General features: G+C 45.9%; 1 long non-coding RNA gene across 1 annotated transcript; it reads right to left on the bottom strand.

The window, feature by feature from the left end:
- On the bottom strand, positions 1–25,146 carry LOC311597473. Its single transcript, XR_014779251.1, has 3 exons — positions 25,124–25,146; positions 1,647–1,870; positions 1–1,208 (listed from the first exon to the last, which is right to left on the bottom strand). It is a non-coding gene; the product is annotated as an uncharacterized lncRNA (long non-coding RNA).
- Between the last annotated feature and the right edge of the window lie 2,197 nt (positions 25,147–27,343).

Raw genomic sequence — 27,343 nt, 5'->3', positions numbered from 1 at the left:
TAAAACTCCATGAATGTTTTTATTAGACATCTCTGGCAGAGGAGTGTTAAGCATTGAAGAGTTGGCATGTGGGACATAGTTTAATACATTAGAAATCACTAAAAAGTCAGGGGAGCCATCTTTGATGATAACTAGCCCTGTACATTCCCAGATATTTCTACACCTCACAAAAGTGCAGAAAAACTGAGCGACTGCCAGCGGTGATGTGATGTTCCTGACCAGAAGTGAGCCCACGTCTCCCCTGTTCTGAGCCAGCGTTTCACCCTTCCTCCAAGGATTCTGGTGTTTTCCAATGTTGAGATTAAGACAGACACAGAGTCAAGCAAAGTGATCATGACGTTTCTAGTTTTGTCTTTAAAAGCTGCACCCCTCACCAATAGTCCGTCATCAGGCAGCTGCCATGAGTGTCTAAGCCAAAAGGCTTACTTGTTGAGAGTGGTGGGGCTACAACTCGGAGAATAAGTGTTCAGATAAATGCGCTGGGGTACTGCACGGGTTTCAGATGGACCGATGACGATGCATGCTTGCAGCAAACATCTTTACAGACCTGACACTCAGAAGTAAACAAGCTTGCAGTCTAAGCTTGTCTAAGAGCTCAAACACTGTCCTCGACTTGGTTCACACCCCTCAGCAGTTTCATTGCCATCACAGTTCCACAGGAATAACATTTTGGAGTCCTTTTTTTCCCCCCTTTTTGGTCATAACTATCATAAGTCAGTGGCTTATCCGGGACCCGTAAGATGTGCAGTCTAAGTCTGATCCATCTGATCCACAAACCTCCCAGAGTCTCCCAGGATGCCGGACTCTCATATGTCAGCTGGTCTGGATGGTGGCTTGAACACATTTGTTCTTAAGCAGTCTGTGTGCGGCTTTTCAGAACCTCCCGCAGCACGTAGGAGCCATCTCAGGAGCCTTGCAACAGGAATGGCAGCACAGGGCGTTTCTGGTTAGCTTCAGGGTCTCCGCCAAGCCCTGAGCCCTCTGGCCCTTGGGTCATGCTGCTTCTGGTAACCGTGCACGTGGCATTCTTCCTCCAGACGCGATCTCTTCAGATGTGCCTTCTTCTTCTTCCTGCAAGCTCCGTCCTTATTAAAACTCAGTCTGTGGTCTTAATTTGTTCAAATGTGCACTCTCTAGCCCCCGGCGCACAGGGGGGTACCACTTATCAAATGGCAATGAATAGTCATTGCTAAAGGTTGTGGGGTTTCCTGTAGGGAAAAGGTGTTTCTTGTTATGAACTTGCAACATGCAAGAAAGCAAATGTCAAGATGCATTCATTGATTAACTGGGAAAATTAGCTCCCCCTCCCATCTTTAAAGAGGATGCAGTGCTAAAGATAGAAAGATGTGTCTGCAGGAGGAGGTTGTTGCTTTCCTTAAAAATTTTTGCATAAAGCCATCATGTCACTCCTAGACTTCCCCATATATTTGAGTGGAATACGAAATCTTTCTTTTATTACTGTAAATACCATCTCATAAATCTAATACAAAGCCAAGACAGAACACCAAAAGGTCAGCGATCTTTATATCGGTGAAAACATGGACCGCATGCTCAGCTGAGCTCACATTTTGTTAAAATGATGTGCTTTAAGAGCCAATTAGTAGAACATATTATGTATGGGTATAAGTACTCCATTACTAACACACCTGTCTGGGAAGATGGAGAAGAAGGCATCCAGTGAGGGCCCACCACTAGCCGCCATTACGGGAAACAGGCTCAGGCAAAAACCTGGTACTGTGATGACAGTGTGACTTCCGTATCCTGTCCCCAAGTGTGGTAAACTCTGGTTCTGATAGTTTAGCCACGGTCCTGCATGTGTTGTTGCTCAAAATAAGGACCAGGGACCAGCAGCGACGACATGACCTATGAGCTTGGAAGACGGGCAGAATCTTAATGCATAATTCTATGTACACACAGGTGCGCGCACGAGCCTTCATGCCCCCCCCCCCCCATCTCACCATGTCCCCGCCCCTGTCCTTCCAGTGTGACTCAGCACACTGACTCATAACTCACCTTTTAACAAGCTCATCGGTGTTTTTGGGTATTAACAGTGGGAAAGTTCTGGTACTCATTGTTGTAAAAATAGCTTTATTTCATTGTCCATTTTGTTGGGCTGTCGCAAAAAGGCATCTACAGCCCAAGCGGCTGTTTAACAATATACAACACACAGGGAGAGGCAATTTTCCCCAAGGAGGAGCAGACTGATCATATTAACAGCGCTTTAAACTGTAATGAATTCCCAGTCTAATTCACTCTGAGGCTCCCATTTATACCACGTTTAGAGGACTCCAGGTTCAAGCAATCACTGCAGTAATTAGCCGACTTCCAGTCCTCCAAAATAAACCCACTAATTTTTGCAATCAGCCTTCATTTGGTTAATCACCAGTTTAATTGATTTAATTAGTTTGATCTGCAAAATTAGTCAAGTGTAAATACTGTTTTGTAAACAGAGTTTGGCTCCAAGCTGTAAGATAGGGAATTCTAATTCAAACCTAGAGTTAATAACAAATCCACACATGCAGGAGTTTGCCCTGGAAGACAACGGAGTTTTTCAAGGCAGGGGTCCATGGATGCTGAATGTCGGGGGAGCCGCCACTCTCACTGTGACACTGTCTCAGCCACCTCTGGCACTTCACCGCGTTTATGTTTTGAGGTTCTGAAAATAACTGTCATTTCCCTTTCCAACTGATCTGGCGTCAAAGAGCTCGACTGTAGATCAAATTCAGATTTGAATTTAACGCTATTTTTGATATTTCGAGTCTTGCTCATCAAAGGATTTCCTTAAAAACACCTTTCCTGGGACGAAATCTTACTAGTATCATAGAATTTTTGAAGACATTTGTCTATGCAAATTAAGCAGGCACAGCTCCTACAATGCAGAGGACTCTTTTTTTTTTTAAACTAGGTTTTTAGACACAATGAATTTAACAAGGTAAAAAATTCCTTTTAGAGCTTGCCCCATATGGATTCACTGTACACGGTAAATTCCATTGATTTTCTGTAGAATAAAAACCCTTTCAGTTGAGAGCGTCTCCCTGGCATCGTAGAGATGAGTGGAACGTTAGCCAGGCGGGATCCTGTATGAGTGAGCCGAACGCTAGCCAGGCGGGGTCCTGCATGGCCTCTTCCCTCAGATTTCATCTTAGCCACTTTGTGTTATCATCTTAGAATTTTCTACACCCTTGCTTGATGTCTTTTTAAATATCATTATTTGGATGCTTTGAGATTTCTTGAATTGTGCTGCTGACTGAATCGAGTTTAGTGCTTCAAATGCCTTATCAGACAGTTATTAAGGAAGCAGAAAATGAGCTGCTGGCATGGATGGGGGGGGGGGGGACAAAGACACTGCCGTCAAGCCCAGAGGCCTGAGTTCAAACCCCAGGATCCACACAGAAGCAGGAGCGAACTGACTCCTGCAAATTTTCCTCTGACTTCCCACATGCACCATGGGGCATTTACCCTGTCTCCCCTACATACACAAAATAAGAAAATCTAAAAAAAAAAAAAAAAAAGCAAAAAACAGTGGGTAACTAAATGACTAAATAGTCAAGCTGAACCACCTATAATTTCTACAGCGAAGTAACCTTTGAAACACAGCTTGGGGACAAGGGTGTGCAAGCAATACCCATGAGCCTATGCTTTGTTGATGGCCACAAACAACATCAACCAATTTCTCAGCTTAGAAAAGGACAGCATGCTTTCCTGTTCCCTGTTCAGTACTGAGTCCCCTCCCCTTAGCACACAACCATCAGATCCACAACCTCCGTGGTGTATTTCCTTCCAGTTCATGTATTCTCTGTCCCAAATCGAGAGTTTGAGGCCACTCTAGGCCAAGTATCGAGACCCTGTCTAAAGGTCATGGAAGACAATGCAAATGTGAGAGGCCACACTCGCCTCTGAGAGTCTCCAGGGGCTGACATGATGGCTCCGTGGGGTAAGCCTGACCACATGAGTGTGATCCGTGGGACTCATAAGAAATGCCTGTGGTATTCATTATTTAATTTCTGTTGAAGTGAAATACTATTTTTTTTTTTTTAGGAGAGGGGAAATGGTTTGTGGAGACATCACAAGATTTGCCTCTTCCTGACTTGAGGGTAGGGAGGGAGTTGGTTTGTTTTGCTTTGTTGAGCCCACAGTCCAGTGCTCGCTAGGGCTTGGTCGCGTTTCACAGAGATGATCCTTTGGCCCCAGATCTCTTCTAAAGGGTTCTGCGGGCACACACTGTGTGACGCTGCTCTTTCCATCGTGTGCGACAAGGTGCACTAGCTAGTTGCTATGGCGAGGAAGGAGGCAGAAATACATTTTAGAAATTAGCTTCAACAAGCTCTTAATTTGGTACGAATTCCCCATAGGTAGAAGATAAGGCACCCAAAACGTACTCATCATCAAATTGGTCTGTTAGCATTCTGGAGAATTCCAGAAAGTAGGAAGTAAATCCCCCCTCTCCCCCGTAAATGTAATTACTGTTGGTTTTAAGATAATCTAGCTTGTTTCCAGAATCTGGGGCAGCTTGCTGGTGGGGTGCGTCCTGCAACGTCTCTGAGCACATCGTTTCTGTAAATTGGGCTCGAGACATGTGCCCTGATGACTGCGCTGTTCCCGTGTGCAGAAATGCTGTATGGAAAAGCGTACGCTGAACACAGGGGCTCTTTTAACACGTGCATGCTAGGGAGTTTCTGTGGCTAGGAAGGAGCAGACATGAACGAAGCAGAAGAGGCAAACTGCCAGGGTAATGCAAGCAGTGATGCTGTTAAGAGGGATGGGGAGACGCCCGGTCAGTAAGTGCTTGCCAGGAAGGCACTGAAGCTCACGTCCATATTGGCAGTGCTGGGCAGAGGGGAGGCTCCCAGGCTGGTCAGTTTAGTCTAGACAGAGAGACTCAGATTCACAGGGAGACCGTGTTTCAGAAAGTCAGGTGGGGGAGAATGGAGTGGTGGCGGGGTGGTTAGGAGCACTTGCAGCTCTCCCAGGAGATCAGAGTCTTATCCTCAATACCCACATCATGTGACTCACAACCACCTGTAACTACACTTCTGGGGAGTTTGATCCCCCTTTTGGCCTCCATGGACACTGACACACACACACACACACACACACACACACACACACACACATGCAAGCGCACACACACATATGCACACATGCACACCTGCACACACGCGCATGCACACACACACACACTACGTATTAGTGAGCCTAAAATGGAATCTTTAAAAATATATTTTTTTATTAATTTATTCATATTACATCTCAGTTGCTATCCCATTCCTTGTATCCTCCTATTCCTCCCTCCTGCTTTCCCCTTACTCCCCTCCCCTATGACTGTGACTGAGGGGGACCTCCTCCCCCTGTATATGATCATAGGGTATCAAGTCTCTTCTTGGTAGCCTGCTATCCTTCCTCTGAGTGCCACCAGGCCTCCCCATCCAGGGGACGTGGTCAAATATGGGGCACCAGAGATCGTGTGAAAGTCAGACCCCACTCTCCACTCAACTGTGGAGGATGCCCTGTCCATTGGCTAGAGCTGGGTAGGGGTTCGAGGTTTACTGCACGTATTGTCCTTGGCTGGTGCCATAGTTTAAGCAGGACTAAAATAGAATCTTTTTTAAAATTAAGTGGAGAGCAACAGGGGAGCTGACTGTAGCTTCTGGCTTAAACATGTGCATGCACTAACACGTGTACCACACACATAAAACAGAGCCAGAACCCTCACCCTTCCACGGATAATCACTCTTTCATGGTCACTAGGTCCTCCGTGGTGTGCCGAAATACCCTGAAGAAGGGCCAACTGGGGGGGGCTTCAGATTCCGAGAAGGCCGTTGGTCCCTCCTCATCCATCCACATTTGGTGACTTTTAAAAATGAAGTCTTCTTGCTGCTGCCTGGCAGATTTCACTTGCCTGAACAGTAAAGCCCTTTCTGACATTGCTTTGGACACGGGCGGAAGTAGCAGAAGAAAGAAACAAAACACAATCTGCGCTGTCTGCTTTGGAAAAGTCCCCTCTCACTGTCTCATCCCGGAAGTGCTTGGATCCAGGAAGCGATGATGGGTACACACCTCCCTGACAGCGGACATTGTAGGTATAGCCAAAGACCCACATAGCCTTCCGGTTGTCTCTGCGCTCTCTACATTTTCTAATGAAGAAAAGGATTTAAACTGCAGATTTTAAGCATCTTGGATATTTAAAAATTCTCATGGCAATTGTGTGGAATTGGTAAGGGATTCTCTGGAGAAGGGGGAAACTGCCTCACAGTCGAACTGACTCACCTGGGAGTCCCAAGTGCAAACAGCAGTAAGATTTAGAGTCTTAACTTTTTTCTTCCTCTACGCAGTCCCTAAACAATATGCCAGCATGTATCTAGGTTAATACATATATTTGGCCAAGTTACTCAGGGGCCTGGGAAACTCCCCCACCAATTCCTACAGTGGCTACATTTTTCAGACCTTGGGTGCTAATTTGTATCATGTGCAAGGACAACTGTGAAAGCTACTTGGTGCTCGCTGTGCAATTACCACTAAAGTGCTTTTTGGGTATCTCATTAAAAGGTGTCTCAGATGTTTGTGCTCTGATTCGTGTTGATCTGGTCTTTGTGGGCTCTAATTATCAATCCAGATGAATGAATTAGTCACCCACTTATGAAAGGCCTGCTTATGCGTATGACCAGGACCCAAGCTAAGTGTCCTCAGGGGTTTCTGACCTCCGTTTCCTTGCATGGATCAGGGAGGGGCATCGCTCTCTGTTCTTCTCCCTGACATGTCTTGGAGGCTATCCATGTGATGTGTTGTTGTACTTGGGGACACGTAAGTCAGGATGCGCAGAAACATTTGCACACTTCGGGAACAGCTATGCACGTGTCTGTAACCCCTTTGTCTTCTGGTACAGTATTTTTTTACTGGAATGTTTCTGGGTAAATAACTCTTCTAGATGCAGAGGAGACATCTCTAGTTGTCCCAGGAATCTGATTACAGCATTGTAGCACGTCAGACTCCCTTTCTGTTGCCACTGGTCTCTTCTTAACAGGGATACAAACTACCCAGTGGGCACTTAGTGAGGTGAGAATGCCCTGTGAATGTGCACCAAGCCAGCTTTGTTTCTACAATAACAGCAGGTGACTGCAACTGTTTGAAGGGAATGTGACTGAAAATGGTGTGTGTGTGTGTGTCTCTGTGTGTGTGTCTCTGTGTGTCTGTGTGTATGTGTTTGTCTGTGTGTCTGTGTGTGTGGTGTGTCTGTGTGTCTGTGTTTATGTGTGTATCTGTGTGTGTGGTGTGTGTGTGTGTGTGTGTCTGTGTGTGGTGTGTGTGTGTCTATGTGTGTGTGTATGTGTGTGTGTATGTGTGTGTGTCTGTGTGTATGTGTGTGTCTGTCTGTGTCTGTGTGTGGTGTGTGTGTGTCTATGTGTGTGTGTCTGTGTGTCTGTGTGTGTCTGTGTGTGGTGTGTGTGTGTGTCTATGTGTGTGTCTATGTGTGTGTGTCTGTGTGTATGTGTGTGTCTGTGTGTGTGTGTGTGCTTGTGTGTGCGTGTGTAGAGGAGAGCTATTAAATGTCCTTCATCTAAGATGGACAAGTAGCTGTGTGTACATAATTATATTGCACACATACATGGTAAATGTGCATGAATATAAATGGCCTTTCATAAAAGGCCCATTTCTAGTTATCTAGGACAGTTGACAAAATTTTTTTCTTTAATGTACATGGGCTAAAATTTTAAAATTACCATATCTGACATTTGGAAGGCAGCTCTAGAGGAATCTTGTCGCACAAGCAAATCCTTGGCGAGTGGCTGGATGTTAATTTGCCTTGAAGAATGCACAAAGCAGGCTGCATTTCTGCAGGAAGGTTGCTCATGAGTGAGTCATTTTCAGCGTGTGGAAATGTTTACATCTATTTGCTCTCAACCCAGTGGAGAGAGAAAACCTCCCCCTTGAAATCAGCAAGAAGCTCATGAGTCCCACAACAGTTTTCTGTCTCCCAGGAAATCATCTGTAGGAGGAAGATGCTCTGGCCTCTGTGCCTCCCTTGATCCCTTGGGGGAACTCTAGCACTGGGCACAAGAAGGCTTAGGTGTAGACTAGAGGCTTAGGAGTGCTTGCCATAGAAGTGTGATGACTTGAGTTTGAATCTCCAGAACCCACATTAAAGACAAACAAACAAAAACAACTGATATGGCATTATGGGTAATCCCACTGCCCAGGAGGGAGAGACCTGGGACTCTGAAGTCTCTGGGACTCTGTCTCCAGCCGAGTGCAAGACCTTGTCTTTAAAAAACAATGTGAATAGATGGCTCCTGAGAAACTGAGGAGTGACACTTGAGGCTGAACTCTGGCATACAGACACACACACACAATCACACACTCACACATGCACACACAAACATGCACTCATGTGGTTATGTGTGCTCACACACTCACAAGTTTTATACTCTTTGAAGTAGTTGTCCCCACTTCTGGGAGTTTACTGTAAAGAGATTAGCCTACACACCGAAAACGTATTTATTGATGCATTATTAGTGTAACATTGGTAGTAACATGAGTTACGCTAATTGAAAAACTATCTATCAAGAGACTTATCACGCAGCCACTTGATATAGTTATAAAATACAAATAAATATGCACATAATTATTAATATCATTATATTAAATTATGTAGTTACATTAAATATATACAAATTTACATAAACACAAGAAGAATATATTATACTATTAAGTTTAAACTACATCTTCAGGCTTTAATATGCTTTGAGAAAATATAGCTTAAGAAAAGGAAAGGTAAGCCCAAGGGGCATGTCCCATGAAAGTCTTTACTTACCAGGAAAGTGGGACAGAGGGGAGGACATCCTATTGGGACTCTAGGTGAGAGAAGCATGGGAGAATGGGGAAATAGAAGGATCCAGAGGGTCCTAGAAACCTACAAGAATAACATTATGATGGGCAGATCTGGGCCCAGGGGTTCTGCTCAAACTATGGCACCAGTCAAGGACAATACTTGCAGTAAACTTCAAACCCCTACTCAGATCTAGCCAATGGACAAGACATCCTCCACAGTTGAGTGGAGAGTGGGGTCTGACTTTCACATGAACTCTGGTGCCCCATATTTGACCACGTCCCCTGGATGGGGAGGCCTGGTGGCACTCAGAGGAAGGATAGCAGGCTACCAAGAAGAGACTTGATACCCTATGATCATATACAGGGGGAGGAGGTCCCCCTCAGTCACAGTCGTAGAGGAGGGGAGTAAGGGGAAAATGGGAGGGAGGGAGGAATGGGAGGATACAAGGGATGGGATAACAATTTAGATGGAATATGAATAAATTAATAAAATATATTTTAAAGAAAAGGAAAGGTGTGTGGTGGTACACGCCTGTGTTTCCTGCACCCTGGAGCTGTAGACAAGGAAGACTGGGAGTTCAAACTCATCCTGAGCTACACAGACAGCTTGAGTCAAGCCTGGGCTCCGTGCAAAATAAATACAAAAAGGGAAAGGACAGATGGGAAATAGACTTATCAGTGTTTTAAACAGTCTTCACGGCTGTGTGGAGCTCTGGGTGGATGCCCCTCTACCCTTCTGTGTACCCACCTGGGGAATAAATATGTGAGGGTGTTTGGCTTGCACGCGGGAGAGGTTCTGGCTTACTATTTGGCCGCTCTGTGTGAGCCACAGCCCTTCCAAGACTGGGGTTGGACCTCCACTTCCATCTCGGCTAACTCCCCTTTCCCTTCCCTGTCTTCAGGGGTCACTCTGCAGTGACAGGACCTAGGAAGATGGCCCTGATGGATGGGCAGAGGAAGGACAAGCAGGGGACCAGAGAGCCCTGAGATTGGGGACCTGTTTCCAGACCTAAATGTGAACTTGACAAGGTAAAGGATTTGTTTCTTAATGTCTCCTGCTTATCTCCTTCTTGGTTTGTCCTTGGCACCTGCTCTGTCTTTAAGGCCAGCCTGTTGTTATAACCAGAAGGCCCAGACAGGACAGGAATGTCCTTGCCTTTCAGCACAGTGATAGAAACAGTAGACCAAGTGGGGAAGACCAACAGGGAAGACCCAGTTTATGGCTTCCTTTCTTCAGCACTTGGGAAAGGTCAAAAGAAGATCCTAAGAAACCCTTTTCAGTTTATACTTAAAATCACAGCTCGCCCTCCCTCCCTCCCTCTCCCTCCCTCCCCCTTCCATCCCCCCTCCCTCCCTCCCTCGCTCTCCCTCTCTGCTTTTTGAGACAGATTTTTTTCTATATAGTCCTGGCTGCCCTGGAGATTGCTATGTAAACCAGGCTGACCCTGAACTCACAGAGATCCACTTGCCTCTGCCTCCCAAGTGCTGGGACTAAAGGCGTGCGCCACCATGCTTGGCTCAAGAGGAGTTTGCCTTTCTATCTAGATAGAAGATTTTTTTTTTAAACTGTATTTCTAATGCCAGATCTGAATTCTCCTTGAATATCTGTCAAACATAGAAATCTCTGCTTCAACTCTTTTGAGGGGTGTCCAGGAGATAGTGGCTGCCTCCTGTTATACTGCACCCCAGCCTCTACTCAGGCCGGGCCTCCCTCCTCTGGGAACACAATGGTTGTGTCTTTCTGTTGCTGTCCCAAGCTCACTTCTATATAGCTCTCCAAAGCTTGTAGCTTGTCATCCACTGCTCACTGTGGCAACGGCTGTGTAGAAATGCAAAAAGATAGGAGCTCAGGCTGAGGAGCGGACTCAGTTGGTAAAGTGTTTGCCTTGCTGGCGTGGGGACCCAGGTATATGGGCAGCAAAAACTGGACTCAGTGGCATATGTGCATACGTATATACATATGAATATATGTACATATGTGGGCATCAAGGTAGGAGAGGGAGTGGAGGGCAGACCCAGGGGGAGTTAACAGGCAGACATGGGGCGTGAACCTGATCAAAATACATTGTATGTACGCATGAAAGTCTCAAAAAAAATTGTAAAAATACCATTTAAAAATACTGCATGTCCATGCGAGACTGGTGCATTAAGCTTTTCAGAAATTTCATTTTAAGAACTAAATATGGCAGTAATCACAGGAAAAAAATTTTATGTGGCAAGCTTTTATGGTAAAAGCTTGTGCTTTTTCCAATAGGTGAATTTTAAAAGTAGTCCAGAGTTCAAAAGAAATTAAAAAAAAAAAAAACTGTGTAAGTATGATTCCCAAAGGCACCAACCGCTGCATTCACTGCTGTGAATCAGGGCCCATTTTAAAGCCTTAACTTAGTGTTTAGTCAGAAGCAAGAGCTAATTTAGACGTGATCACTGTCGAGGCGTCTCCCAGCCATGGCCATCACAATACAATTAGTCTTCAATTTGTAATCAAGGGCGATTCCCACGGGAGTCACTCACTGATGAATCTCAAATAAGCAGCCCTTTAAACCTGCGAAGCTCGGGGTACGGGGGGGGGGGGGGGGGGCGGGGAGGGGCGGGGGAGAGGAGAGGGGGGCGGGGAGGGGCGGGGGAAGAATAAAAATGGCTAATTACACGCTAAAGAGGAAAGGAAGGTGGAGAAAGAAACTAAAGTTGAAATCTGTGGGATGTGGCTGCAGATTCCTTAAAACCTGGACCAGTCATGAGGCAGGGCAATCGCACCCAGCAGGGGAGAAGGCATACAGAGAGAGGCTGGGACCAGGGGTGGACAGAACCCTTCCTGCCTGCCGTGCAGCCATCGCAGAAAAGGCTCCGGAGCAGAAGTGGACATAGGCCTGAGGTTGTAGCTACCCCCTGCCTAAAAAGTACTTAGGCTCTGGGTCAAGGGCTCTGGCAAGGCTTTGGGAGAAACTGAGCTTTCCTAGTCTGGAGCTGAGCAAGCCACACCCAAGTACGGGCCGAGCTGCTGGGAAGTCAGCACTTTGAAGCAGGCAGCGTGCTACTGGGTGCTCCAGCCACGGACACTCCCATGTGCCACGTAAGAGAAGATGCACTTTGGCCATGACTCCCCTTTTCTTCCTTTTTGACTCAACCTGGCCTAAACTGCATTTCTGTCTTCTGTAGTATTGGGGCTCACTGATTATGAGGCCCACATTAGTTTTTTGCCCCAGGCCCAATTTGTATCGTTATACAACCCATTGGGTCACATGTCAGTTGGAGAAGGTGAGAAATGGATGGAGGCCCTTAACCAAATTGCCTGGTTCAGAAACTTGCCTGGCGTGGTGGTGGTGCTCACCTTTAATCCTAGTGCTCAGGAGGCAGAGGCAGGTGGATCACTGTGAGTTCGAGGCCAGCCTGGTCTACAAAGCAAGTCCAGAGCAGCCAAGGCTAACAGAGAGAGACTGTCTCAAAAAAACAAAAACAAAACAAAACAAAAAAAAAAAAAACAGAGAGAGATTCTGTCTCAAAAAACAAACAAACAAAAACACACCACCACAACAACGAAAACCAAAGAAACTTGGACTTTGGGAAAATGGCTCTTCCGACAATCTGTTTGTCCCTTGATGCCAGAAACTGCGCTCATATTGTACTTAGTTTTCTCAAACCAAGCAGATGCTCAGAAATTTGGTTGAGTTTTGTCTGTCTTGTGACTGGTGACACCAAGCTATTAGATGCTGCCCTGGATAGTTTTATGGCAACCGCATACAAGTTAGAGTCATCAGGAAGTCTCAGCTGAAAAATTCCTCCATGAGATTAGTCTATGAACAAGCCTGCAGGGCATTTTCTTAATTAGTGATTGGTGTGAGTGGGCTCAGCCCACTGTGGGTGGGGCTACCCTCGAGCAGCTGCCGGCCTCCAGGAGTTCCTCTCCTGACTTCCTTCAGTGATGAACAGTGATATGGGGTTATAAGCCAAATAAACCTTTTCCTTCCCAACTTGCTTTGTGGCCATGGTGTTTCATTATAGCAATAAAACCCCAACTAAGACAGACACAAAAGGGTAATTCATTATGACACATCTGCTTATTTTTGCTGAGTTTCTTCTGTGTGAGGAGCCCAGAATTTGGAGGAGTCTTAGAGTGAGCTTCTTTATGTAACTTTAAGTAACCATGACTTGGATACAAAGAGTTTGGAAGAAGAAGCTAAAAAGAGAAGAGCTAACAACAGAGTTTGTGTTACATGCTAGTCAGAGCCGTGGGAAACTAGGCTCAGTGCCACTGCAGACCTCTGGGAACCATACAGAGTGAGCCATTGGGGCTCTGCTTCAACCCTCCCCGCTCCCTGGTGCTGTCAACCTGAAAATAGCTGAGGGTGATGGAGACCTCAGGAGGCAGGTGAGCTCCACCTGAGGTGAGACCTCAGGAGGCAGGCTTCATTGAGCAGTTCACTTAATTGGGGGAAACCGAAGTGGGTAGAGGCTGTCAGAGTGAGTTGTACACCATTGGCTAAGGTGCTGGACATGCCTTATTTGCATGAAGAGGATTCAAGGAGCTTCCTGGACATGACCTTATAAGGAGACAGGAAGTTTAACCTGCCTGCAACTATAGGACTTCCTCTGGCATTGGGGTGGGGGGAGGGGGGTGTGCAGGGACATGCAGGCCTTGGCCAGCGGAGGGAATGGTCCCCACTCCTACCACTGTCAAGGTAAGATTTCTAGGGCTGGACAGGATTTGACCCCACTTCTGCTCTGGACTGTGGGCTGGGTATCAACTCATGGATATAGAATCCACAATGGTTGAAGGGTTTATTTCCCAACAGTAGTTGTCCATTACACACACACACACACACACACATACAGATACACCACACACACACACACACCACACACACACACACACCACACACACACACACACCACACACACACACACCACACACACCACACACACACACCACACACACACACACACCACACCACACCACACACACACACACACACACACACACACACACACGTCCTGTCCAACTCAGATGGCACGAGATGTTCCCAAAGCACAAGCCTTGAAAGGCAGACCAGAGTAACAACATGCTGGGAAGGACAGGACCAGCCAACCCAAAGTCGTTGAGAAATGGTGCGTACCATTCAAGAAATACTTCCTTAAAATCTTTACTATTGGATCCATCAACAAATATTTATTTAGCAGATAGTATATGAGATGTCTAATATCTTGGATCACTCCTCTGCATAGCTGAGACACATTAGAAAAAAAGAAACAGAGCAGAAACTCCATGCTATAGATGAGTCCACCGCAGCTGTGTGAAACCAGACAAGCGAGGAGGCGTGTGTGGTAGATGACATCAGCTACACATTGCCAACACTTCAAACTCAGGAATCTAGCAAACAAAAATAGCATCGTTGGTGGTATGGGCCCTTGGTAATATGCTTTTGGTCTTGTTCAGGTTCTATCTTGGGAGTGTCCCCCATGAACCTCAGTGACTGTGCTTTTATTGCTGGGACCACAGGACTCTGTGAGAGCAGAACCTGTGAGGTTTAGCTCAGGAACACAGCTCTTCATGCACAGCACCTGTTAAGTAGATATTCATTAGGAGAGATTCAGTAAATTAATTGGGTTCTTAAAGGAGGTACTACTTCAAGCATACAAAGTAGTATTAGTATTATTTATTTTAGAGTTTTTTGAGACTGAGTTTCTCTTTGTAGCTCTGACTTTCCTGGAACTTACTCTGTAGACCAGGCTGGCCTTGAACTCACAGAATCCACCTGCCTCTGCCTCCCCAGTGCTGGGATTAAAGGTGTGCACGCGGTGCCTGACTGGCTACATTATTTTTTTTCATGACTTTGGGTTGGCTGGTCCTGTTCATCCTGCCATGCTATTACTCTGGAGTAAAGTGTGTGCACCGTTCCCAAATGATTCAGGCTTGGCTGGTCTGTGGGGCTGGGTGTCAAAGCCTGAGCTTCTGGAGAGTTCCACATCCGAACAGAACAGATTATAAGGAGCACAAGAATTCAAAACCGAAAATAATAAACCCTTGTGACCTCAAGAAGATAGTGTGGGAGTGGGATCTGAACCAAAGCTGCGTCTGGACAGTGGATGGCAAAGTGGCCGCATCCCCAGGAAGACCGTCAGCCAGAGGGCACATGCAGTGACCGTGCCTTCTCGAAGACGAGCAAGGCCTATTAGGAAGAAAATGCTAGAAAAATTGCTGGAAGTTTATTTTCTCTGCTTCCTGGTTATGTGCAAACGTGCTCTGAGTCCAGAGAGAAGCAGTACAGGAAGGAAAGATGCACAGATTCATTCGTCTATCCACTCACTCATCAACCAGTCAACCAATCAATCATCAAATATCCGAAATGTTATGTACCAGGCATGTGCTCCCGAGGTTGTGTTGGGAACGAACAGGTAAAGAAACTAATTTTAAGAACTGCCACTTTTGACTTCAGACTCCATTTTACCTATGGAGTAAACCAAAGTTCAAGCTCCCTAGGGGAGCTGGGAACTTTCCAGAAGCTGACCTACTCCCTCTTTAAGTAACAATAGTTCCCCCCAAAACATAGTGCCCGTTCCTAACAACAGAAAGAACAAGTGAATTAGAATGGTTGTGTAAAAGACACTTACATTCAATGTCACTTGACAATGGTGGAACACTTGGAAAAGCCCCTGATCCCCGAGTTCTGATTGGTGAGAATTACAGCTGTAACTTAGCCCAGGTGCTTGTGGTTTTTATGCTTATAAAACCTGTTTCATCCCCAGCTCGGGACTGACTGCCGGAAGAAACAAGTCCCCCAAGCCTTTGTCTGGGAGCCCTGAGACTCTGCTTATGTGGTGGGGGGAAAAATTGCTCTTTCAGGAGCCCACTGGTGTATTCTCTCCCCTTCCTCAAGTTGCAAAACAGACACAGGGTAACAATTGCAGTGATTGATAAGCAAAACAGACACAGTGTTGTCCCCAGGGAGCTTAAATTCTGGCGGGAGGTAACAGGAAACAAAGAGTCCCGGAAACAAGCAGAGGATAGAAAATTGCTGCAGTGACTGTGTAGCAAAATTAAGGCTCTCTAAGAAAGGCTAAGGGTTTTGGCTTCTGTTTGTTTGTTTTTACCTAAAGCTCGGGAGAGGACTCTGAGGTGACTTGAATACTAAGATCTAAAACATGAACAAATGTGACACAGGTCAAGAGCAAGGGAGTTAACAGTGTAGGGGACGGTGCCTGCTAAGACTCCAGAGGCTGAACAACTCCTCAGGTCTAACACACGGACAGAGGCCAGCGAGGCTGGTCAGGGAGGGGGAATAGGGGTGTGTCCAAGGGGAATTAGAGGGTAGGAAACAGCCTAGGAGGCTTAAGTGAAGATTTTGACATCTGTTCTAAAAGCAGTGAGATAGAACCGAAGAAGAAAAAGAAATGCCCTTTTCCAGGTACTTGGCTGAGGTGAGCTCAGCAGGAAACAGGCGGGCGGGCTCCTGAGTGAGTGACCTGTTGCCACAACCCTGTCTGGTAGCTAACCCTAGACTTGGTGTCACAGGGATGGAGTCACACAGAAATCTGGGAGATTTGTGGTGCCGAGAGGAGCGAACTTGTTAGGTTTCTAAGTGAGAAAGAGGGAGAACGTGGGGACCACTCCTGGATTTCTGCTTGAAGCACCTACGGGGTAGAGACGTCAGTCACTGACTGGGAGGGGGAGCCAATGGGTGGGGAGGAAGGAGTCCGTTTGGATGTGTTAAGTGTGAGACAAGTGAGATGACAAGTTGGCACGTCTCATTACGGAGTCGGAGCTGTGGATGACCCGGGGCTCAGCAGAAAAGTCAGGGAAGTGCTCAGATCCGCCCGCTAGGATACTTTTGGCTGTTTTATGTTTCCATTTATTATTTATCGGTGGTGCAGGAATGGAGTGGTGCTCTCGGTCCCTAGAAACAAAGACTTCTCACAGAAAATGATGGCGCTCGGCTGTTATAAGTGGGGTAGGCTTCACAGTGTCACAGGCATGGTGCTTTCAATTACAATTTAAGTTGTGAAACAGAATGAAACACTTTTTTTTTTTAATCCCAGAGGGGGTGTTTGATAGGTAAGAACTGAGCTTCTAGTGTTGAGATTGATGCTTATGAATACATGGAGAAGTAAAAAAAGTAGGAAAAATAACATAGCTGAGGGTGGAAGATTCCGGTACTAGGCTGAGGCAGGAGGATTGTCACAAGTTTGAGGCCAGCTGGGTTACATAGCGGGTTCTATGCCAGCTTGGGCTACATAAATAAATATGCACATAGCTTTAGCAATAGCTCTCATCAGATGGTTAGGGAGCTCATTGGTGGCTTTAATATTCATTTTTTAAATTTCCAGGTGTTTGGGGGAAGACACATATTAATTTTACAATGTTACCTTAAAGCATCTTTCTAATTTATACTCTGATTAGAAAAGACAGGGTTATAATCACCAACTAGAATTCAGGTTTATTACATTTAGGAATACCTTTGTTCAGCGAATGAGCTATTTCTATAAATTAAAATGCAGATTCATTAAATTTTTTTCATCTTATACTGGTAAATTACCACCATAATTTCTTACTTTAAAAATATATATGCTTTATTATTTATTTAGGCATATGTGTGGTCGGGTGCCCACAGAGGAGGATGCTGGACCTCCTGGGGCTGGAGCTGCAACACTCACCAGCTGTGAGTGCTGGGCACCAAACTCGAGCCTTTGCAAGAGCAACAAGTGCTCTTTACCCCCAGCCATCTCTCCAGGTCCACGTGACAAACGCTCCGTGAGGAAACCCATGTAAGTGCCGCGGAACGCGTGTGGCCCGGCACTGTTTCATAGGTGAGAATTCTGCGGCTTTAAGTGGTCAGCTAAATTGCCAAAAGAGAGTGCATCATGGGGCTAGGAGGTGAGCTTCAGTTTGATGCTCATCCCATTTCATCAAAGCTTCCTTTTGAGTGCAATGTGGGTTAGAGTTGCTCCCGTGTGACTCGGGCTGCGTAAAGATGTCCACACATGAGGTGTGAGGAAAACAGAGGCTGGATCCTGCCCTAGTTTGGTTTTGGTTACTGCGATAAAAAAAAAAAAAAAAAAAAGCTCTTGACGAAAAGCAACTTAGGGGAGAAAGGGTTTTATTTTAGCTCAGAATTTGAGGTTACAGTCGGTCGTGGCCAGGAAGACAAGGCAGGAACGTCAAGGAGCCGGTCACGGCCCAGAGCAGAGAGAAATGGACATTGTACATGATTGTTCACTCTCTTGTATTCAGCTCGGTTTTCCCACTTGTTTAGGATCGTTAGGAGCTTAGGGAATGGTGCTGCCCACAGTGGGGCTGAATCTTTCCGTATTAATCAAGACAATGCTCACAGGACAATGCAATGTAGGCAGTCCCTCATTGAAAGTATCTTTCTAGGTGACCCTTTGATATTAAAGCCAAGCATTGTAGAACTGATTCGAGGAAACCAGGCTGCCTTCTTTAGAGGCTACGCTATTCCGAGGATTCACCTGGAGGCGTGCTTCTCTTCTGCTCAACTGAGCCATCTGGAAAGCTCCTTCATTCCCAAAGGTTTATGGCTGTGTTTGGATTTAGATTTTAACATCAAGTTGGGCGTGGTGGTGCACAGCTGTAATCCCAGCTCTCAGGAGGCAGAGGCAGGTGTGAGAGCTGAGACTGAGGCTAGCCTGGTCTACATAGTGAGTTCCAGGCCAGTCAGTGCCACACAGTGAGACCCTGTCTCAAACATCAATCAGTAAATAAATCCAGCACCTTAGCTCTGTGCGTTATTGTGCGGCTCTGTGGTTCTGAAGCAGCCTGCACAAGAGGTCAGTAACTTGGCGAGAAGTGACTTCATTTGTTTAGGCTATTACATGAAGCTTTAAAACATCGTTATGACCCTAAATTAAAAGTCAACACGGGAGGAAGCAACAAGAAGAGGGAGGTGAGAGCACACTAATGACCAGAGAGCACTGAGTATGTGTGTGGAACTCTCATAACGAAGCCCCTTGCTTTGTATAATTAACACACGTTCGTGTAAAAAAAAAACATCACGACAAAACACTGAGAGTACAGGGTAAACAGCATTTTCGTATTATTAGAAGGCAGGTAAATTAGCGCAATCTTCTTCTTCTTTTTTTTTTTTTCCAAAGAACAGTTTTGCAATTCCTATAACAATTTGACCCAGGAAATCTATTTCTACGAATGTAGCTCATAGCTGTCATACCCTGCAGCTACACTGGTGTGCGTCCACCAAGAAGACTATAGAGGGATGTTCTCTGCAACACTGGATAGGATTGCGGAGGGCTCACAGCAGCAGGAGACTGGAGACACTGGTTAAAGACGGGAGGCATACCCACCCTGCGTGATGCTCCCTGCAGGTATTAAAAACAAATGAAGAGCTAAGAAATGTGCTGGAGTGCTTGCTTAGGTGTGTAAAAAGCCCTGGGGCTCAGTACCCAGCACCACAGAGAGAAAAAGGTTGGAAGAGAGGAGAGAGAGAAGCAGGCAGGAAATGTCTATGTGTAATGTTGTGGAACAATATGGATATATTCTTAGCTTAAAACAAAAGTAGAGTCTTACTGTGTAGGCTGGGGTAGCTTTAGTGTGCATGTGTGTGTGTGTGTGTGTGTGTGTGTGTGTGTGTGTGTGTGTGTGTGTACCACTGGTGTGCAGGAGCCCACAGAAGTCAGAAGAGGGTGACAAATGCCTTCGAACTAGGGTCATGGAGGTTGGATGGTTGGTATCCTGTTGCTTGTTGAGTGCACGGTGCATGCTTGCACGTGAGTGCGGAGTGCATGGTGCATGCTTGCATGTGAATGCGGAGTGCAAGGCACATGCTTACATGTGAGTGCGGAGTGCAAGGCACATGCTTACATGTGAGTGTGGAGTGCACGGTGCATGCTTGCACGTGAACGCGGAATGCAAGGCGCATGCTTACATGTGAGTGCGGAGTGCATGGTGCATGCTTGCATGTGAATGCGGAGTGCAAGGCACATGCTTGCATGTGAGTGCGGAGTGCAAGGCACATGCTTACATGTGAGTGCAGAGTGCACAGTGCATGCTTGCATGTGAGTGCAATCCATCCAGAGAAAGGGGCTGGGACGGGATGGGAAGAAACTGCTTGTAACTCAATATTTTAAACTATGCCCGTGTGTCGTTCCTTGGAGGAAAGGCTGACAGATGGATGACTGATAGAGGTCAAAGGAAGCCAACAGAGGGCCATGATGTTACATGAGCCAGGAGCTAGAGGCAACTGGCTCAGCCTCTCCTGACCATCACTAGTAGGAGAGGCATCCCTCATACCATCTGTGTGTCCCAGGAGAGAAGAGAAGCCACAGCCGTGACCGCCCTGTGTTTGAAGTGCCTGCTTTCATTTTCACCACAGGTCCACAAACTGGACAGAAACCTGTTGCTCCCTTACAAGGTGCATACATTTGGGTTCCGTTAGGGGATTGTCACTCACCATGGGGCACATAATTTGCAAGGTGCAGCATCAGTGGCAGACAAACGCAAAGCCACTGATCACTCTGACCACTGACTAGAGCCAGCGGTGATACTGAAAAAAATAATACATGCCTGCTTTAAAAAATAAAAAAACAAAACAAAACAACAACAGCAGCAACAACAACAAACAACTTACCTGCAAGCCCAACATCCTGAGTTCAGAGCCCCAGAACCCGGTAGAAGCCAGGTACAGCAGTTCAGGCATTAGTGACTCCAGCACCACTGTGGGAAGATGGGAGGGGGAAACGGGACAACTTGTCTGTCCTGGTTTACACAGTGGTGATGAGAGACCATGTCTCAAACAAGGTAGGAGGTGAGGACCCGCCTCTGGCTGTTATCTGATCTAAATAGAATCTGGTGTGGGTGCACGTATGCGTGTACACACACACACACACACACACACACACACACACACACACACACACACACACGTTGGCTTTGTCCAAAATGTGCATTTCCTCCAGGTTTTGCATTTCCCTAAATACAAATCCGCCCATTTCAGACGAAGATAAAGGTCCAGTAAGCTGAGCATCCACAACAGACAGACAGAAGGAACGCCACGGAACCCTAACCCAGGTTAATTCCAGTCCTGTTATGCCTGGGGAGGATAAAGACCCAAAGACAACCCCCCACCTGCCCCCCCACCCTCCCCTACCCCCTACCCCTCCCCTACCTCCCACCCCTCCACCATCCCCCACTCTCCCCCACCTCTCCCCACCCTGCACTCTGAAGGCCCAGCACAGCACGGATAAACACAACCTCTGCAGCCAGCTGATGGCTCCTCATCTTTCTTCCCCAGAAAGGCCCCCTGAGACTTTGGGATTAAGAGCCCGTTTCAAACCCCAAGGCTGCTCCCTGGTCAGCCCTGTCTCCTCAGGGATGGTTATCTGGACGCTGCCATCATGGGTCTTCACCACAGCAAGTGCTGTCACCCCTTCTCAGTGAACAGCTGCACTGGGGCCATTACCACACTCACCTGGGTGCCCCAGACAGGAAAGGCATCCCGAGGCCTTCTTCCTGCTTCCCACCCCCCACCCCCCAGAGTTTCCCCTAAATTGCTTTGGCAGAGAGTTAACCAACTGCCTCAGATAAACAGGATTCTCCAGGACTGGGTTACACTGCACACAAGTTACCCAACCTTGCCTTAGTAAAGCCCCTGTCCTCTGAAGTAACGGTGAATATTCAAATACTGTAATTGGAGGTGATTTACATTGTTTTGAATTAACTAAAATTCCATTGTTAAGCACAAATACGGCTCCAGTAAATCACCATGCTTTTAATAGGTCCACGTGAGCAGGTTACGGAGCACACTGGATTTATGAGGCTCCTGGGGAGCTGACCACTGTATCATGCTTCCTGCTGGTAGGTAATATGCATGACACATTTCTGGACACTAATTCATTTATTTAATAGTAACAGTATGCAAAAACAGTGTTCGCAACGAGGCTGACAAAGGAGGTATAAAAGTTTTATTAATCCATAGCTAATCAAAGGCCAGCGGAAGGCCCATAATGGTGGCATTTACAGACCATATCGAATGTGAATAAATTAAATTTTTGTTTCCTAAAAATCTTACTAATAGGATGTATTCGACTTGAACCATTTATACTTTTAATTACAGAGGCAGGCTGTGGAGCTGCTTGCTGGCCACACATGCCCGGAAAGCTACACCTTTGCCTCCAGGTCCAACAGCAATGCTGCTGTCTCAAAAACAAAAAACAAAACAAAAAACCCAACAAAACAAAATAAAAACCCCAGCCAAGGACATCAGCTGCCTCCTGCTGCAAACTGCTATGTCTTTTGGGATGTTGCTTATTTAACTGTGTGCTGTCTGTCATTAGAAAGTTTCTTCACTCTGAAAGATAAGTAATGCTTATTTGGTATTTATCCCATCACACCAATCCCACATGGAACACATGGGCATGGAGCTAATGTCTCTATGCTATATGTAGGTTTAAGTATACGTATGCGTACACACATACACATACACATACATGTACATATACATAATTTCAGGACCAGTTTGTTTGCAGTGCCAGCAAGGAAAATGGGGAGAGATCATGAGGAAACAACACCCGCTCTGCTTAGTTTAATACTTGGATGTTTTGTTCATCATTTCTGAGGCAGAACACAAGGAAATCAAGGCATTAAAACCGCAGCTTCTCCCTGTCAAAGACTAAGTATGAGGCATTGTTCTCTCCACCACGTGGCAACAAGCCAGCTCTGATGTAATTATTTCATCCTAACATTGTTCTGATATTGAAAGAAGAGAGAGATCATAAAACTATCTGCGGCAATATTTTCACAGGCGCTTTACCACCACCATCTCGATTCACAGCAAAGGATAATGCTTGGATAGCAGGAGGTTTTGTGTTAAAGAGGGTTCCATGGTGCTGTAGGTGTGTGCTCATGGAGAGCCACCATGGGGAGGGGGCGGGACATGATGTCAAGTACTTCCTGTGCTGATTTTATTGTGCAGTATGTGTGTGGTGCCTGAGTGTGTGTGTGTGTGGTATGTATGAGTGTGGTGTGTATTGTGTGTGTGTGTTCATGCATGCATGTGTGTGTGTGATGTGTGCTTGTATGTGTGTATGTGTGTGTGGTATCTGTGTACATGTGGTATGTGTGTGAATGTGTGTGTATGTGTGCCGTGTGTGTATATTTGTGTGTGGTGTGTGGTATGTGTGTGTGTGTGCGTGTGTGCATGTGTGTGTGCGTGTGTGCATGTGTGTGCGTGTATGTGTGCCGTGTGTGTATATTTGTGTGTGCGTGTGTGCGTGTGTGTGTGTGTGTGTGTGTGTGTGTGTGTGTGTGTGTGTGTGTTGGGTGTCTGTAGAGATCTGAGGTTAATGTTAGGAGTCATCCTAGATTGCTCTCCCACCACAGTCAATGACACAAGGTCTCTCAGTCAAACCCAGAGCATGCAGGTATGTCACCCGGCAGCCAGCTGTCTCTGCACATCCCTGTCTCCCTCCATCGTTCCAGGGTGACGTCACAGGCAGACCACTGCATCCACTTGGCATTTACATGGGTTCTGGGATAAGAACTTTGGTTCTCACTCTTGCAGGGCAGGTATTTTCACCACTGAGCTGTCTTCTAGTCTGCTCCCCTCCACCCCCTTGTGGAACTTTTAGTGGGAAGAAAAAGGTGGCTGACTCTAGGACACATCAGTGTCTGGCATGATGTCCCACACTGACAACCAGCATATATCAAGGGAACTCGAGTCTTTCTGGAGGGTCTCTGAGTGCTGCCCAGGCTCTGATTATAACTACTGTTACTGTGAGGAGCTTCTTCCCTCCTTTGCTTTAGGTCTTTTTCAGTCAACTTCAAAATTTCAAAATACACATACATACACACACACACACACACACACACACACACATACTCACACTCACACACACCATACATACATACACTCCATACACCCTCACACACGCACACATGCACACACACGCATGCACGCACACACACACTTGTGCACCTGTTTTGACTTAGCCATCAACAAACTTGACCCTTGAACTGTGATCTGAAATAAATCCCTTCTCCCTTAAGTTGCTTTTGTCAGGACATTTTATTACAGCAACAGGGAAAGAAAAATACAAAGAGAGTAGACTGCTGAATAGTGGAATGGAACGGTCTAGAAAAAGCCCACATAGACAGACACAGTCAATTGGTAACCACTAGAAGTGCCAAGATAATTCAAAGAGAAAGAACTGTTTGCTCAAACAATTAGATTTGATTGAATGCCAAAAAAAATTAACCTTGATTTAGATATAAAACTTAACTTTCAATGAGTCATAGGCATAAATGCAAAAACCACAACTATAAAATTTCTAGAAGAAACATATGACCTTGGCAAGGCAAAGATGTCTTAGTTTTAACATCAAACGCACTAAGAAGAAAAAAAAACTCAATATGCCTTAATAATGTTGAAAATGTGTGTTCTTACGAAAGCCCAGTAATAAAAAAAAATTGGGAAAATATTTACAAAACAAATATTCTGGGCCTGTTTTCATAACTCAATAGTAAAACTGGTGTTGTTTCTTTTTAAATTCATAACATTTTGAACTGACTTCATGAAAAAAGAAGATGTCACAGCAAATGAAGATGACTAAGTGAGAAGGGGCCAGGGCTTGGTGAGGATGGTGCTTGCTGCACCAGCATGAGGTTGCACCCCCAAAACCCACCTACAAGCCGGGCTCAGTGATGAGTGACTGTGACTTCAGCACTGGGAGGTGAGACAGGCGAAGCCTGGGGATTGCTGCCAGTCTAGGCCAAATTGTAAGATGTGGAGTCAATGAGAAACAATGTCTTAAAAAAATAAAAACCAAACCAAAGAAACAAGCCACAAGGTGGAGAATGATTAAGGAGAGACATTTCAGCATCAACTTCTGGCTTCCATATGTGGGAGTTCACCTGCATACACTCATTCACGCACATCATCCATCCTTCCTCCCTCTGTTGCTCCCTTCATCCATCCATCCACCCATCCATCCATCCACCCATCTACTCATCCATCCCTCCATCCATCCATATATACATCCATCCATACATCTATCCATCTATCCATCCATCCATCCATCCATCCATCCACTCATCCATCCATCCATCCATCCATATATACATCCATCCATACATCTATCCATCTATCCATCCATCCATCTATCCATCCATCCATCCACTCATCCATCCATCCATCCATCCATCCATCCATCCATATATACATCCATCTATCCGTCCATCCATCCATCCACTCATCTATCCGTCCATCCATCCATCCATCCACCCATCTATCCACTCATCCATCCAAATGGAAAACATGAAGCACCACAGTATACTTACCAGAATGGTTGTTGAAAAATCTGAAAACACAAAACCGCGGAAAGGAGGTGCGAAGGAGTGGGGCAAGCTCTCCGACACTATCTTGTGGGTTGAATAATGCAAATTCTGGAAAGTAAAGAAATGATGTGTGTAGGGGGAAAACTCAGGGCCTCCCAACTAGATTCTACTGAAATAGATCATTACCAGGACAGACAATAGCCAAAATGTCAAAAAGTAAAAGATGAAGGCAAAAATTCTCAAAAACAACAAAGACTATCAATTCATACATAGGATTTCCCATTAGGCTTACAGCAGACCACTCAGCAGAAAGCTTGCATACCAGAGGAGGGTGAAATGCTATATTCAAAGTACCAGGGGGGGAAAAGTCAACCAAGAATATTAGACTCAAAAAAAAAATTCTCAAAAATGAAGGTGATGTAGTGTTTCCAGACAAATAAGAACCGAGCGAATCTGTCAGCTCTAGACCAGCCCCGCAATAAACACTGAATGAGTCCTTCTCTATGTGGTAACTTCCTTCTTTTTTAAAGACAGTAATCTGTACTACATGTTTTTTAAGATTTACATATCTTATGTTTGCCTGCATCCATGTATACACGACACATGCAGTACTCAAGGAGGCCAAAAGAGGGCATCATGTTCCCTGCGACTAGAGTTACAGAGTTGCCGTGAGCCACTAACCACTAATGTGGGTACTGGGACTCGAACCTGGGTCTTCTGCAAGAGCGACAAGTGCTCTTAACCACTGGGCCATTTCTCCAAACCTGCAATTTCTTATTTAGCCAAACACATTTACTACTCAACCAAGAAATTCTACTCCAAGGTACTTAAAAGAAACGCAAACATATATCCACAAATCTGAAGGCATCAGATTAGCAACAGCATATACAATTATCCTTAGCGGGAAGTCCCTTTCAAAGGGTGGGTGGATCAGTAAATTGTGGCACATGTATGCAATAGAACAGTGCTTCGTCATTAAGGAGGAATACACTGAACTATGTCACAGCATGGGTGAATCTGAGAAACCCCTCTAGTGGAAAGGTGCTAGACGCAAAAAGTTACATGGTGTTATACTATGCCCAGCTCTGCATGAGTGGCTGTGGTGACACAAGCCTGTAATCTCATCACTCAGGAACTGAAGGCAAGAGAATTAGAAACTCAGAGTCAGCCTTGACTATAAAGCAAGTTCCAGACCAAGCTGGGCTACAGTTGGTTTTTTTTGTTGTTGGTTTTTTTTTTTTTGGTTTTTTTTTTTTTTGGTTTTTTTTTTTTTTGGTTTTTTTTTTTTTTTTTTTTGAGACGGGGGTCTCTCTGTAGACCAGGCTGGCCTTGAACTCAGGACGATCCACCTGCCTCTGTTTCCGGAGTGCTGGGACTGAAGGAGTGAACTGCCACTGCCGGGCTGACGACCTACCGGTTAGCACAGAAAATGTAGCAGTAATGACTGAAGATCTAAAGGGTATCGCACCTGAGTTCTGCGTCCTCCCTGAGGATCAGCTAATTGTTCCGTAATTCAACAGGCACCTGGATTCATTTAGGTTATAACGCAATTTAAATGTCTCAATCAAATGAAAAGTATCCTAAAATAGCAACCCACAGCCCTCTCTCAGCCGGGAGTTTTAAATGTAAAAATGTAAAGTACATTTTCAGCAAAGCCAGTCCTGTAGTGTGGCACAACTATGCTCAGACTGAATGGGGTTTATTCTAGAAATGCTCCCGGTGTGGCCGATAGCACCCACAAATAGAAAGAGAAAGTAAATAATGCGACTACGTCGCCTGACATTGGAAACCTTTGGATGTCCTTAGAAATCGTCGTAGTCCCCAGACCTGAGCACGGCCGTCGGTTTTAATGCCAACTTGCCGCAAATTAGAGCCACCTGAGTAGGGAGCCCCACTTGAGGGTTTGTCTTCCTGGCCATGATTGACGTGGGAAGATCCACTCCAATGTGGGTGGCACCTTCTGGTGGCATCCATGGTCAAAGGGGCCACGGAGGAAGGAAGTTTGCTTGCCCTTGATTGGCCTTGGCTCCTGTCTCTGAGTTAATTCATCTTGTTGCCGTCACCACTGCTGATTTCTTCACTGATAATGAGAGCCTGTGTTTCCCAGCTCCCGTCACTGGCTGAGGACCAGCGGCTCCCCCAGGAACTCCATGCGTTTTCTGTGACAGGTTTGGACTCCTGAGCACCCGACCTCAAGAGCCAAGCAATCGTCAGGCTCTCAGG

Source organism: Acomys minous (genome assembly GCF_964271855.1).
Source record: "Acomys minous genome assembly, chromosome: 5".
Classification (NCBI taxonomy): Eukaryota; Metazoa; Chordata; class Mammalia; order Rodentia; family Muridae; genus Acomys; species Acomys minous.
The sequence above is the reverse complement of the archived record's forward strand: the minus strand, read 5'-3'. Positions and strand labels throughout refer to the sequence as shown.